General features: G+C 39.3%; 1 long non-coding RNA gene and 1 other non-coding gene across 3 annotated transcripts in view; one reads left to right on the top strand and one right to left on the bottom strand.

The window, feature by feature from the left end:
- Positions 1-15,443, top strand: part of LOC131837981 (uncharacterized) — a 28,702-nt gene extending 13,259 nt beyond the window's left edge. The window contains exon 4 of one of the 2 annotated variants that reach the window (XR_009356395.1): positions 15,324-15,443. This is a non-coding gene — a long non-coding RNA (uncharacterized LOC131837981). Of the gene's footprint in view, positions 1-722; positions 856-15,323 lie in introns of those variants that run through there. The other variant, XR_009356394.1, reaches the window with a different exon arrangement.
- On the bottom strand, positions 1,966-2,072 carry LOC131839980 (U6 spliceosomal RNA). Its single transcript, XR_009357101.1, has one exon. It is a non-coding gene; the product is annotated as a U6 spliceosomal RNA (small nuclear RNA).
- Positions 15,444-15,689: the final 246 nt, after the last annotated feature.

The raw sequence follows: 15,689 nt of genomic DNA, 5'->3' as shown, positions 1-15,689 counted from the left end.
ACAGGGGCTGAGTAAGACAGTGACAACAGATACCCATACTTCTTCCTTATGATGGCATTCACTTCGAAAAGCAGAGAATCATCACTAATAAGTAAATCCCAGGAAATGAGCGTCAGAGAAGAAATTATGATGGTGCTTTAAGGGTTTGGTTTTCATTCATTTACTTAAGAAATATTTCTTCTGTCAAGCACTATTCAAGGCACACAGTAGGTGTTCAATAAATGGGCATGCATTTATGAACACCCTTGCATATTCATCTGTCTGGTTTCAGTGATATTGAAAGAGAATGTTTTATTTCTGTTATTTTTATTTTTTGTCAAAAGAGAACATGTTAGCCTGACAATTCACAGACCTGTACCCCTGGAGCAAATAATACATTATATGTTAATAAAAATAATTTTAAAATATGAAAAAAAAGAGAGAGAACATTTTAAATGATTTTTTTTCTGCTGAATTCAGCCTCTCCTTTACCCCTCCCCGCCATCTTTGGGATTGGGGACTCTTGGATTATCCCCTTGACCAAGAAATATTCCTGGTTCTTATGTCTCTCTCTCTCTCTCTTTGCAGGGACTAGAGAGAGGAAAAGAGACACGGAGAGGGAGGGCATTTACATTTACTGAGCCCTTAACATGTCCCCAGTACTGCACATCATCTTTTATATAGGTTATCCCATTTCATCTTCATCAGAAACTTAGGAAGTCTGTGTTACTATTTCCATATAGCTCTAAGGAAACTGAAGTTGAAAGCGTGAAGCTACTACAACCACACAGCCAGGCAATGACACAGCCAGAACTGGACAGACTCTTCCATTCCAGAGCATGAGCTCTTTTCATAACAGCCTGCTCTTCAGAGAATATTAATGTGAGTTGTAGAGGATCCCGATCGTGATGATTGGGTTCAATGCTGTGATTGTAGAAGTAGGGGTCTAATCCGTCCAAAGGCTGGACCTTCAACTGGAAATTGGTCCAAATTTCATTCGCCATTTTAAGCTGCAGAGCACTGTCTAAAGGCTGAATGAAAGATGAGATACTGAGGACTCATAGATAAATCACAGATATAATCTCTACCTCCCTAGAACGTTTTCTGTTAAGAGTGGGTTTTGAAAGAGTATTTGACCAAAGTTGGGGAGGACCCTCATTTCACACCCTAACTCCATCCATTAGTATCCAAGCAATGTTAGTGATTATCCTTTGGGATATTGAGTGGGAAAAAACTGGCTGAGGCTCTAAGGAAACTTCCTCTGGTTTAGGGAGCCATTAGGAAAAGCTCCTTATTCTTGTAAAAATTTTCCCAAACTTTCAGGGCCAGGTTTCCACAGCTGGCCGAGAGTCAGCCTCAGTTAGGACCCTGCCAAATTGGGCATCAACAGCTCATTTGGCTTGGAAAAAAAAAGAAATGAGAAACAACTGACATTTGTATACTTCAAATTATGAGCTGTTTCTCTAACAAAGAGACCAAACACTTTCGGCTTGTTTTACAGTAAACATACACATTGAACAATTTGGTTGGTTAGCAGCTGGTTGTGCATATGTAGGACATATGTGAACACATATGGAGGCATAAACTCACATATGTTCACTTAAAAGGACACTGTCAAGTCATTTTATGACTTTTTTTGTTCTCTGGGCTCCATTGTTTATAAAATCTTCTTAGAAGCTTAAAAATACAATTTCTTTCCCTACTGATTTTTGTTCTTTTTTTTTTAAACAAGTATTTTGAATGACACTCAAATAAATGCAACTGGTTCGATTTAATACCAAGTCCTACTTAAGCATATAGAGCAATATAATGTCCAGTCAGAAACAAAGCACTAACAGTGAGATAATTCCTTATGAAGAGAGAAATAACCATCTTCTGCCCTGAGAGTCGACATTTCAGAATTGAATAGTACTCACAGATTATTTTCTGGCTCCCCAGTGTTTTTATGTATGTATATATGCATGCATGTATGTTTGCATGTATTTTTAAACTATGAAATGCTTTACAGATTTGCATGTCATCCTTATGCAGAGGGCATGCTAATCTTCTCTGTATTGTTCTAATTTTAGTGTATGTGCTGCCGAATTGAGCACCCAAGTGCTTTAGTGTTATACCAAATATAGGTAATAGTGATCATGATAAAACCTATTTTTTTTCCATTTTCTTTAATGTTCAGCAATATTTTTCTAGCTTCATTACTAAGCAAAAATCCCTTTAAAAAATCCTTGCTTTGGGCAAAAGCTGTGAAGAATCAGATCAAAATGGCAAAAAAAAAAAAAAAAAAAAACCCCAAAAACCAAAAAACAAAAAACTGAAAAGATGCTCCAAATCACAACCATTTGGGAAAACAAGAAGTTAGTTAATGATAAGTTGTCACTTTACATCCATCAGCCTGGCAAAAGAAAAAAGCAGCAATACACATTGCTAGTGGAGACATGGGGAAAAGAGCACTGTCATTCATATTTTGCTGGTGGAAATGGGGATTTTAAAGAGTTTTGTGGGGGATGTAAATCTAGCAACATTTCTTAAAATTTTGTGAAATTAAGAAAAACATTTCTTAGGTTAAAAGTATATACTTACCCCTTAATCTGGCATTCTCCTGTTGGAAATTTAACTCATGGAGACAGGAACACTACCTTACAGCATACAAACACAGGATTTCTACAGCAGGATTGTTTATTGTGGCAAAATAACAACAAAAAATTGAAAGCAAGTGAATACCCTTTAATAAGGAACTGTTGTCAGATATATTATCGTATGTCTATACCATGGAATATTATATAACAACATCCCCTCAAAATGAATTAGAGCAATACTAGCTGCTTAGAAGGATTACCACCAGATATTGTTGAGGGAGAAAAGCAAGATGTGTAAAACAGTATATTATATGAGTCCTTTTCTAAATCATTGATCAAAAAACTTTTAAACATTATCTCTCTACATTTCTCTTTTGCCTATACACACATTTGTATAAGGTTAGATGGTGATGGAACAAACATGAATGGATATGTTCTAGGCTGTTAAGATGAATTGTCTAGAAGGTGGTGGTAGGTGAGGAAAAGAAACAGAAAAGGAAAAGGCTAATGTAAGAAAAATGTGGTTGAAAGAGGTGGTCACATTTATGCAAATTATATGTGTATATGCCAAAAAGGAATTTTTGAAATAATAAGAGATCATTGAAATAAAACGTTCTCATCTTCTAGCTTTCAGGATTCCCATAGACTGAGATACAGGAGGATGTGAAAGTTCTGGAAGAAGTCAGATAATCATGGAAGAAATTGAACTTGAGGGTTGGCCAGACCTTTTAGGAGTCCAAGGTTTCCACTTTAAGATCAAGGAATAGCAGGTTGCATTTCAATCATTTCAGGGTACTGGTGCCACCAAGTGGTGTCTGGCGCAATTGTTGGTGGCATTTTATTACCCTCCTGGTGACGGAAACTCTTGGCTTACCTGTGCCTTTCATCGTAGTAAGCGGTCTGTGGAGGGCTCCAGTTCTCCTTGGAATGAAGCACACCCCAGCGAGCCTAGCAACATGATCAGGAAGTATGAGAAGAGATAGGGAGCAGACAGCTTTTGCCCTAGAATCCGAGTTCCCTTGGTTTTTCCAATCAGCATGTCCTCTGCTATGCATTTACCTGCCGAGTCCCTTGAGGTGTGTTTAATATTTTCTAACTACTTAGACTAGTATTACAACCTATCTGACCTCTTTAACAGCCTGTTCTCTTATACAGGCTTTCTCTTTTTATTGCCACTGTCCTAGGTTGGCCTCTTGTGGCTTCTTTCCTAGTGCCATAAGAACGTTCTCTTGGGCTTTCCTATCCTCGATGTTTTTCTGGTCCATTCTGGCCAAAGTCCACTTCTGTCTAAGCTTCCTGAAGTTGTGGTCACTTAACAACACTATTCAAAAGCCTTCAATTGTTTCTCCCTGCCCATCATCCAATTCTGACACCAGAGCACAATTAATAGGGTGACAGTATTTCTCAGTTTGTCTGGGATTGTCCCAGGTTACTTCTGATGTCCCAATGTAATTATTGTGACTTTATTCACTTTCAGAAGTGCTCTGATTTGGGTAATAGGTTATAGAGACAGGCTAGCTCTTAGCAACTTGGTTCTCCTGCCTGTAATATATACAATAAGTAAGCTCATGGAAGAATGTCTCAAGTTTGTGGCAGATGGAGGAATTAGATCTGGGTAGAGAGCGTGTCATTTTTCTTCAAATGTTGAAAAGCTAAAGATAAATTGCTTGGTACTTATTACCTTATTTAAATTTTATCTTTTTTGTTATCTCAGTGACAAGTAGAATTTCTTGTTTGAACTTGAGGAAGAAAATCTTAACCTTTGCAATTTTCATATAGCTCTCTGGGTTTTTCCCAGACTCTCCAGAGTGGTCCCATTTGGGGCCTGATGAATGTCACGTTCATAATTTGTTACCCAAGGTGAAGAATATTCAACTGAGTAATGATACAGAAATTCTACAAATTTTGAGGAGGTAGGAACACCAATTCTGTGAATTCCTTCAGCATAAGAGGACATAGCTTAGTCATCCAGCAGTTAACCTAGTGCTTGAGCATTAATGCTGTTGAGAAGGATTTTGAGCAGCCCCTGCCAGCTTGTGAAACTGACATGCGGGCCCTGCATTCTGGTTTAGGTATCTTCTACTTCTGCTTGCTGTATTTGGGATGTAAGATGAGCTTGAATATATACTGTTTAAGGAAATGCATTGTTCTTAGCTCACCATCACTGGGAGTGCACTTTGAGTTTTTTCTGCAGCAAAACAGATTTTTAAAAAAAGATTTTATTTATTTGTTTATTTTTCAGAGAGAGAGAGAGAGAGAGAGAGAGAACACAAGCAGGAGGGAGTGGCAGGCAGAGGGAGAAGCAGACTCACCCAATGCGGGACTTGATCCAGGACACTGGGATCATGATCTGAGCCAAAGGCAAGAAGCCCAACTGACTGAGCCATCCAGGTGCCCTGAGGCAGAACAGATTTTTGAGCTCAGCCACCCATTTTCTCCTACCCAGTCCTTTTCATAACCAGTTAAATACATTTTCAAGACAACCAGAACTTGGGGTCTTGAGAAGGACTGAGTGTGAGAACTAGACCTTTACAGGTTTGGAGCTGTGATCTCATGAACACCAGACACTCCCCCAAATGACTAATAGTCATGTAATGCCCATATACCTCCAGTCACCAGCAGCCCTTTTTCCTTATGATCTAGATTTGAGCCATTCTAAAGTCCAGGAAGTCAAAAATCAATTTAAGCTATTCTTTAACTAGCTGAGAGTCATTCATTCATCATCATCCATTATCTCCCACGTGCCCTGCCAGGTTCTGGGCATACAATGAAGAACAGGCATGAATTCCGGGAGGGCAATTTTCCAGCAGACACACATATACCCAAATTGTCACAAGCTCACACGTGCACAGGCAAGTCCACGCGCACACACAAGGTGACTTCAGCTTATTATGTTAATGGATGGTGAGAAAGCACCCTCTTTGTTTTCTTTTCTAACGTAGCTTATTTTAGGATACTTTTTCCTGATGACACCATCAGAAGCAGAATCAGGCTTTAGACATGCTGACGCATCTACAGATATCTGGGACTCTGTCATCCATTAGTTTTCCTTTGTATATTTCTCCTTTTTTCCTCTGACTGTGTGTTTACTACATCTGAGTAATTTAGATACAAGGGCAAGATGGTTTCACCTCATGCTTGTAAATATGCTCCAGATTGTGAGTTCTTCCAGATCAGGGACTGTGTCTTAATATAGAGACTCTGCATCTGACCGCCTATATTTGAACCCCAGCTCTGACACTTTGTAGCTTTATGACCTTGGACAACTGCTGTAACCTCTCTGTGCCTCAAATGGCTTCTCTGTATAATCGACATCTTGGGTTTTGCTTCTTTTTTTTATTTTTAATTTTTATTTCTTAAAGATTTTATTCACTTATTTGAGAGAGACAGAGATAGTGACAGAGAGCATGAGCATGGAGGAGAAGGAGAAGCAGGCTCCATGTTGAGCAGGGAACCCGATGTGGGACTCAGTCCCAGGACTCCAGGATCATGACCTGAGCCAAAGGCAGATGCTTAACTAAATGAGCCACCAGGTGCCCTTACTTCTTTTTTTTTTTTTTTAAACAGATTTATTGAAATATAATTCACATATCATAAAATTCCTTTTAATGTGTGTGCAAGTCAGTGTTTTCTAGTATATCTACAGTTGGTGAAAGCATACCCACAATCTAATTCTAGAACATCTTTATTGCCTCCCAAAGAAACACTGAAGCCACAAACAATCACTCCCCATTCCAGCCTACCAGTTGTTATGAGGATTAAGTGAATTACTATATGAAAAACACTCAGAATATTATCTGGCACCTAGTAAGTGTTATGTAAATGATGGCCGCTATATTGATATTATTATTAACAATATCGTTGCTACTCTGTGCCCTCAGCCAGGACAATGACTGATACTTACTAGTTTCTTGCTGAAAAAATGAAACCGTGGGAGAGAGTAGAAGACACATTTTGTAAGAATTTTACGTAATGATGAGAAGAATGCCCTATACTGTGTGTATAGTACAGACATAATCAAAGGCGCCACAGAATCTGTGTTGAAGCCCAATACTTTCATGAAGAAAGAGGTTTTAAAATGAGCTTTTTTCATAGTAGCTTGACAGGATGGTGTTGATGATTAAAGAATTTCATCCCAAGTCCTGAATGCTGATAAGTAGACTCGTGACCCGAGGAAGGGCACAGCTGCTGAGCCTCTTTATAGGTAACCTGTAAAATGAAATTGGATTCACTAAATGATTTCGAAATTTACTCCTCTTTCTAACATCCCATGAGACTGTCTGCCAATAAGTGTCCATGAGGGTTTTAGATATCATTTGTAACCTAGACACAAAACCCTGTGACATTCATTTTACGGTCTTATTTGTTAAAGTTCCGCAGTGTCTTGTGTGCCCAAAGAGAACATAAGCATGGATCATCCCATTGGCTTCCCTCTGCCTATAGGATAAAGCTCAAAACCCTTGACACAGCATACACGACTCTCGTGGTCTCTTTTTTACCTGTGGAATATCTACCCTCAGTCCTCCTGGGCGCCATACAATTGATATTAGTTTGGGGGAATCTGAGCAGATCCCAGTGCCTGCAGTCTTTGTAGGATGTCTGTTCAAGGAGCTCTCTGCTCTCCTAGCCAAAAGAGCCAATTTTCTCCCAGAAATTTTCAATGAAGAGAAGGAAAGATTGAAAGTAGTTGGAAGTGGTTTGTTTCAAGCCATTGCTGACAGGTATAGATTAAGGCACTCTAAGATTGTCCTTTTGCAGCTGTTACCTGGGTTTCTTTCAAAAGCATGTGTATTCAGTGTTTCCATTGCTTCCGTATTCTTTTAATTGTCTTCCCCTTTACCCTGTTCTCTTTGGCGTGAGTTGGCAAAATTTCGTTTCTCCTGACTGAAGAAAACTGCTAACCCAACAAAACTAACACAAAATTCTTTTATGATCTGGCCTGTCTAGTTTGCCAGATCCCATCTTCTGATTTAGGTTCTGAAAATGGGATATACAGGGGCGCCTGGGTGGCTCAGTGGATTAAGCCTCTGCCTTCGGCTTGGGTCGTGATCTCGGGGTCCTGGGATCGAGCCCCATATCGGGCTCCTTGTTCGGCAGGGAGCCTGCTTCTCCCTCTGTCCCTGCCTGCCTCTCTGCCTACTTGTGTGCTCTCTCTTTCTCTCTCTCTCTCTCTCTCTGACAAACAAATAAATTTAAAAAAAAAAAAAAGAAAGAAAGAAAATGGGATATACTTTCCCATGGCCTCCTGTCAGAAAAGTCTTTCTTCCTTCCCTGCCTAAAGAATTCCTCTTCCTTCGGTGGTTGGCCTAGGCACCTCTTTGGCGAGGCCCTCCCTGCCCTCTTTTCATGTACTCAGAGCCTTTCCCCTCCCTGACCCAGTAGCATCCTGTGTGTATATGTAACAATATTAAGAGCCGACTGTTATTCTTTTCTTATTTTTGGAAAGAATATTGAAGGGAACAAAAATACGGCACTTTGGCATATTGATTATTTTGAATCAAAGTTACAGCTGCCGCAGGAAGGACACTCTGCTGCCCTTTGTTCCCCTGGAAGTAGGAAATAAATCTCTCACGGGAAGATATCCTTCCTATCTTGAGAAGGTAGAAGTCATCCTTATCACCAGAGATAGGGAATTCAAGGCCAAGAAGGCACTATAAACAAACTTTATTCCTTCTTTAGTTTGCTACCCCACAACCAAACTCCTTTGTTTTGTCAAAATCCTTGGGAATAATTGTTTCTTTGTCTAAATGACAGAAAAGCTGCCTGCTTTGGCCACTTTTTGGACTCAGCTATCTTTGGGCTCCTGTGCATACAATATTGAATTTATGTTTCTCCTGGTAATCTGTAGTATGTCAATGGAATGATTAGGTCAGTCCAAGAACCTACAAAGGAAGAAGGGGACAGCTTCCCTCGCCTACAACATAGGATCAGTGTGATTTTCTTCACCTGTCTGCCCCTTTCCCCTCAACCATGACCTATATTAGAATGGTAACTATAGAGGCGTCTGGGTGGCTCAGTGGATTAAACATCTGCCTTCAGCTCAGGTCATAATTCCAGGGTCCTAGGATCGAGTCCACATCAGTCTTCCTGCTCAGTGGGGAGCCTGCAGCTCCCCTTGCTTGTGCTCTCTCTCTGTCAAATAAATAAACAAAATCTTTAAAAAAAAAAAAAATGACCACTGCATGACACAGGTTTTGTTGCTGAATTGTTTCTTGAATTTGCTCTGAATTTTTTCTGTCCCAGAGAAACAGCCTTTAAATTACTGACCTTGCTTGTTGCCTCCTATTATTTTTTCCCAGTCCTTCCTCTACTGGGATTGACTAGTCACTGTAGTACAACCAACCCGTACTCACTTATTAAGATACCTGTACCATACTTCTCCCTTACTTTCCGGATGGAGTCCTTTGCACATAAAAGAATAGTCACAATCTGGTTTCTGTTGGGACTATAAGGAAGATTCTATGGCTGTTATTTCAATATGAGGATGTCATGGATGTTAAGGTACTCTTTTGATTTAATGCACCTTTTCAAGGAGAAATGATAAAGGAAAAAAACAGGCTTTTTCTTTTTTTGAAAACAAGTACTCTAAAGTGTATTCTGAGATCATGATAGCTAGTATGTGGTTGGAATTTCCCCACATTGAATTCTTCCAGGTCAGCGGGAAGCCCTTTTTGGTTGTTGTGAGCAGATGCCTAACCAGAGATCTCCAAAAATGACTCTTCAATTTTTTTTTTTCTCTAAGCTAGATTGATTGTTATTTGCAGGAAAGAAAATCAGGCAACTCTTTCTTATTCTGTGGAAGACATTTAACTGGTTTAATCCATATGTACGCTTCTGTGGAAGACATTTAACTGGTTTAATCCATATGTACGCGTAAGAAAATAAAAATCATTCTCCTGATGGAAGAGGTCTAGGAAACTTTCTCCAGCCTGGGGAGAAGGTGATGTTGGACAGGGTCTTGGATGCTTTCTGTGGGAAAGGAAGGAGCAGTGCTCTGGCGAATGACAATTGCAGGTCACCAGAAAGCAAGCAGGAGGTTATCCGGGAGAGTGGGACCCCTGGCCCCCGCTGCTACCATGGGACAGATGAGGATGAAGGGGTCCTTCACCAGAACCTTAGAGGGTGGCTCTTACAGTCTCCAGAACCTACATCCAAAGAAGTCCAAATCCAGAGAGTTCTATTTTTGGGAAATTAGGATCCATCTTGACCCCAGAACATTCATTTCCATATTTCACTTTTTTGTTCATCATCTCTAGCAAAAAGAAGTATTTTAAGTCTTGAATACTAATTTGAGTTCAACATATTATAAGTCCCCTCATCTCTACTTCTCCCTACTCTTAAAATGAACAAAAACCAATAACCAAAGTGATGGCTTCTTTAAAGACTTACTCTCCAGCTGTTAGTATAAGCAGGAGTTTATACTCCCAGCGTGGTGAGTCTGTCCTAATAAGTTAGGCTTTGGGTTAAAAACTGAGTATCTTCTTGGCTCATAGCTACCTCTAGCTTTAAATAGGGTGGCCGATCCTTCATAGAAAGGACATTTGAGTGCAGCTTCTAAGTGTAGGAATTCCTTGACTGGGCTTCATCGTATATGACATCGTAAGGATGGTACAGCCTCCATTCAGTCTCTAAGGGGAGAGGTGAGAGGCCGCTTACAGAACTAACCAAAGGCACACACCTATCATGGGACCACAACTAAGAAAAGAAATTCCAGCAGAGTAAATTGTTTTTCTCTCCCTTTAGATTTTAGGAGAAAGAGGCAAATGGCCATAGGAAAAGTTTACAACAGAGATTTATTTAAATTTTAGAAAACAATCAAATAATTTTGAAAGTACAGCTTATATGTGTCTCTTTTGACCGAGAAGGAGAGTAACGAAAAATAGTACAGTGCCTGGAACATTATAGTAATCAATTATAATTTCTTAAGTGAGTAAATCTTACTCTCTTTATCCATTTAGCTGCCACCCCTAGACACCTTCTCAATCTTTGGGCTTCACTCTTTTTTCTAAAGTCCAGAATCTTAACGTTAATGGTAATGGCTAATACTTATGAACTCACGTAGGATTAGTGCTGTTACTGAGCTATGTGGACACACACATAGCTGAGGCTTGGGAAGTGGACATCACTTGCCTGAGGTGACACTGTTGTTAGACATCTGAGCGAGGACTCAAATCTGGGCCCATCTGACTCTAATGCTTATCCTTTATTTTTTTAGGCATTTCCAATTGATCTGTCTTTCCAGCACTGTTACTGGAAATCTGGTAACCGATGGGTCTTCGAATGAGCTGAATGCTCATCAGAGAATTTCTGGAGCTTTGCTCTTACCACAAAATATTAGCAAAGCAAATGGTAGAAGTTCTTGCCAGACTCAAATAGGGATTATTCCTCTTGTGTTTTTCTTGCACGTGCTTGATTAACCATTAAAACCATTATGTTTGTATTGAATAACCAACGTATTCTGGTTACAAATGTGGGAAAAAAATATGAGCAAGAGAATCTGCTAGGCAGTGAGCTCAGTATGTCATTATACTACAGATTTCACTATGGTTTATTCTGAATGAAAAGGGATATATCTGAAATTATCAGTAAACCTGGGCTTTCTTACTAAAGTTCAATGGACCTTTTAGCTTAATGTTAGCCATTATTAACACAGGAAGAATGCCTCAATCACATTTCTCTATTTGTAAGCATCATGAAGGTTAAGGTTCTGGTTGCCAAGCACTTTGAATTGAACAAGAGCCCAATAAATGCCAGGGAATGAATGACAAGGATTCACTTAGCCTGGACTACGGAACCGGCATAGTTTGAATGCTTCCAACTTGTTGACCTTCTTTCTCCTTCTCGAATGTCTGGTCATCCATATTCCCTACCTGCTGTTGCTGGTTGCTCCAAGCCCTGAGTGAGATAACCTGATCAACAGTAACAGCGGTGACTTATTGAGGTTTTATTTTATTTATTTATTTTTTGATAAGTATTTACAATTTCCAAAGGAGGCTAAAGATAAGACTGAGTGAACCGGGTAGAATTTTACTATCCTCAGTGAGCAGGCAGGCCTCCAAGGCCAGTTAAACCAGTTTGGGGATCAGGTGACTGTTATGTACCAGATGAGCTCTTTAAGACGAGAGAACACTGCACTTCCTTTGCAGGTAGGTCTTAGTGTGGCCTTGCCTTTACTGTGCCTGGGCTCTTGTGTTTATCTTTCCTCTAGTCTCATGGCGATTCTGAGCCAATGGCAGGATCAGAGACCAGAGCACCTGCCATCCAGCTTAGGACTTGTTGTACTCCACTGTTTCTCTTTCTTTCAGTGATACATTTTTTTTGTTTCACTCACATGTATTTACTTGGCGTAGTGTGCCCGGTCCATGGACGTAATCACCATACATTAGGGAGGGTTACTGGTGCTGAGGACAATTAATAATCACACAATAGGACCTGTTGAGATAGGACATCTCAACAGGGTCCAGATGAAAAACCTGCATAATTTCCTAACATTCATTGTGGGAATTGGCAAACTAAAGGTCTTGGGCCAAATTCGAGCCAACATTTGCTCTTTTATACTCAAGAGCTAACAATGATTTTTTCATTTTGAAATAATTAAAAATCAAAAGAAGAATCATATTCTGTGATATGTAAAAATTACATGAAATTCGCATATCAGCGACCATAAAGTTTCCTTGGGACACAACCATACTCATTTACTTACATATTGTCTATCCCTACTTTGGAATACTCATGTCAGAATTGAGTAGCTTTGACAGCGCCTTGTAAATCCTAAGATATTCATTATCTGGCCTTTTATAGGAAAAGTTTGCAGAAGCCTTTTAGTCAGTCATCTGGCATTAACTAAGAGGGCAGCCTGGAAACCACTGTTAAACCAACCCATGCTATTTTTCCCTTGCAGCCATTTATGTTCCCAGGAAACTTTGCCAGCTTGATTAATTGCATCAGTGGATATTAATACTGGACAATCAAGCTCATATTTGCCTGCACGGCTAAGCTGTCTAGGTTGCATAGTAATGGTTGTGTGTTATCAGTGCCCTACATGGAAATAATTGGATAGAAGTAGGAGGAGCTATAACTGCAAGTTAACATTATTAGTTTTATAATATAATTTTTCTGCCTTGTATACATGTCTGTAACTGAGTTTTAAGACCAGATGGGAACAAAACAAAGCAAGACAAACAAACATAGCTTTTCTCTATTTGGAAAAATGTGAACAAATGAAGGCCCAGAGAAGTTAAACAAGCTTCCTAACATCACATAGCTACCGAATGGTAAAACCAGAGCTAGAAACCATGTATCCCGATACTTCCTTGCACTGTGTTATTTTTTGTTAATGAAACGACCATAGGTACAAAATTGTGAAGACTACCCTTACAGATTTCAGACTGGGGCTCTTCTTTTTACTCATTTCCCTGAGAAAGCAATGTAAGGACATTTAGCTAATTTGAATTAGGCCTAATCTATCCACTTTTTTTCATTAGCAGGTAATGAAATTAACAGGATCCTGGGGAAATTGTTTTCCAACTTTTTCACTTGAGAGGATGGATTGTTGCTAGATGAAGCTTGGAATTAATACTCGAATCCGTCTATGGCCCCAAGATTCTCAGGCCCCTTCAGTGAATCACAGATGCATACACTTAGGTTGTCTACAGACTTTCCCCCCCTAGAGATAAGACCTTCTTACAATATAGGATATACTGAGGTAGTGATACACCTGTAATTTGGGGTACCATGTACATATACTCTGCTGGCAGTTGTTAGTGTGAGTTAGAATGAATGGCTTTTAACATTGGAGTTTTTGCACTGCTAGGTTTTCATAAGGATAACCATACCTCCTGGAGGTGATGAGTTTTCACTCTTCTGAATATGTTGCCAACAAAGGGCATGTGTTTGCAAGGTTGAACCCTAGGCAACCCCAAAGGCACCATACTGCTTTAGAGAACAATGAAAAGCTTATATATGGAAATACACAGGAAAAAAAAAAAAAAAAAGAGGACCAGATGTGTGAAATTAAAGAGAATTAAAGAATTAATGCTGTGGGGCGCCTGGGTGGCTCAGTTGGTTAAAGCCTCTGCCTTCGGCTCAGGTCATGATCCCAGGGTCCCGGGATGGAGCCCCACATCGGGTTCTCTGCTCAGCGGGGAGCCTGCTTCCTCCTCTCTCTCTGCCTGCCTCTCTGCTTACTTGTGATCTCTGTCTGTCAAATGAATAAATAAAATCTTTAAAAAAAAAAAAGAATTAATGCTGTACATCCAAAATGTGTGTAAATTTTGTGTCAGCATTTCCTTTAATTGATTTCCAGGCTTAGTTTTGGCAGTTCTATTTCATTGATGGTGATTCTATGTGCATCGTATGGATGAACATCTGATTAGTTTATTAAAGCAGAGTATATTTATGTTAATCTTAACAGCTAAAATGTTTTAATTTGTTCTTTGACTTTTGTCCATATGTCTCCATTTCTTGTGGAAAAAAGTGTGTTGAATTGTAACCAGTTTGAAACATAGTGTAGTGAAGTCAGATTATTCAAATAACGGGAAATGGGAGTGCTCTTTACCCCTTTTGATTTGGGGAATATCTACTTATTGGCCCAAGGATGTCATGATGGATAATGGGTGTAAGATTCATTACTATGTTTCATTTCCCGAAGCGAGCAGGGTAAATGGATACTTTTTGCCTCTGCCCTGATTCCTGTCCCAGGGTAACTGATTTATGCTGATGATAATACAACTATTATGTTGATTAGTCATGCAAGACAAAATAAAATAAAACAAAATGAAAAGAAAGAATGACCAGGGCAAACCCTTATAAAAAGTCCTTTTCTCCCCTTTTTCCTCGGTTCCTTCCATCCATCATCTTCTCTCTCTTCCTTCCTTTTTACCTGTTAATAGCTTGTTTGTTCTCTCTGTAAAGAGTGCTCTAATGTTGTTCATTTACTCTTATACTCACCTGGGAGAAACAACAATTACCTTTGAACATGGAGACAGGTGGCTGAGCAGACTTTTTGCAGATCTGGTTAATTAAGTCTAGACTGGAAACGGAACAAAAAGGAACACTCCATAGTATTAATGTGAGAGGAGAGACCTGCGCTGCAGCTGTTCTCACTAAGCTCACTGAAGATATTTTAAATGAAACAAACTGTTGGCTTTGATGAAATTGTAACACATGATGTAGCATGAAATGGGAGAAGAGCACAAGTCTCCGAAAGTCACACAAGTGATGAGATTTTTAAATTTGTGTGCTTCCCTTGGGTGTGACGGCCTCATATTTGGAATGCTTTGCATAATTATGAATGTGGAACTGTTTTGTATTTTGAAGTCTGTTGTGGGTTCAGATGGTATCTATGTACAACATCATTCTTTTTTATTTTCTAACAAGATAAACTTAGTTTCTAAAATTTTCCTTATAGAAAGAAAAATGTCTGTTAATGTAGGCATAACTCTCTGAAGGTGGCTCATATAGCATAGATATACATTCTCTGTTTTTTGATGTCCTTAACATGTCTGGATTTGGCATCTACAGCACAAGATAGCCTTACTTAGAAAATACAGCTTTGTACAATTTTAACAGAAACAAATTATTCTTTTCTAACACCCAAGGGCAGGGTTTATTATTAAAATGGTCCTGTGCTACCAGTCCTCTGTCTGCTTCAACTGAAATAAACAAGGGCCCTTTCAATAGCCAAAGAATAAGATGCGAGGAAAGTCAAAACCATCGTTATACAGTCCACGTAATGGAAATTTCTCACAATTTTTTTTTTTCTTTTAGGAGGGAGTGCCCAAGGACAGTTTTCACATTAATTCTACTTCAAAAACATCTAGGTCAGGATAATTTTCTGGGGCAAATTTTCCTTAGAAAACAGAGTATTGTTTCCCGATTCACCATGAGAAAGGATTGTCCTTTGAATCTTGCAAGACAGAGAAGCTCATGGTTAGCACGACTGCTTTTGCAGGAAAGAAACTGAAGTTGTTCAGGGGAATGCTTTTGTCTTTTAAAAGGACCAGACACATCTGTTTGCAGAATCCACATGGGATTATTAAGCCTTGTGTTGTACAACGTAAGTCGTACAAGGGAATAACTGTTGTATGATCTTATATTGATATGTAATTAACATCAATGTTAATGGTCTGTTCT

This window comes from Mustela lutreola, chromosome 8, assembly GCF_030435805.1.
Source record: "Mustela lutreola isolate mMusLut2 chromosome 8, mMusLut2.pri, whole genome shotgun sequence".
Classification (NCBI taxonomy): Eukaryota; Metazoa; Chordata; class Mammalia; order Carnivora; family Mustelidae; genus Mustela; species Mustela lutreola.
The sequence above is the reverse complement of the archived record's forward strand: the minus strand, read 5'-3'. Positions and strand labels throughout refer to the sequence as shown.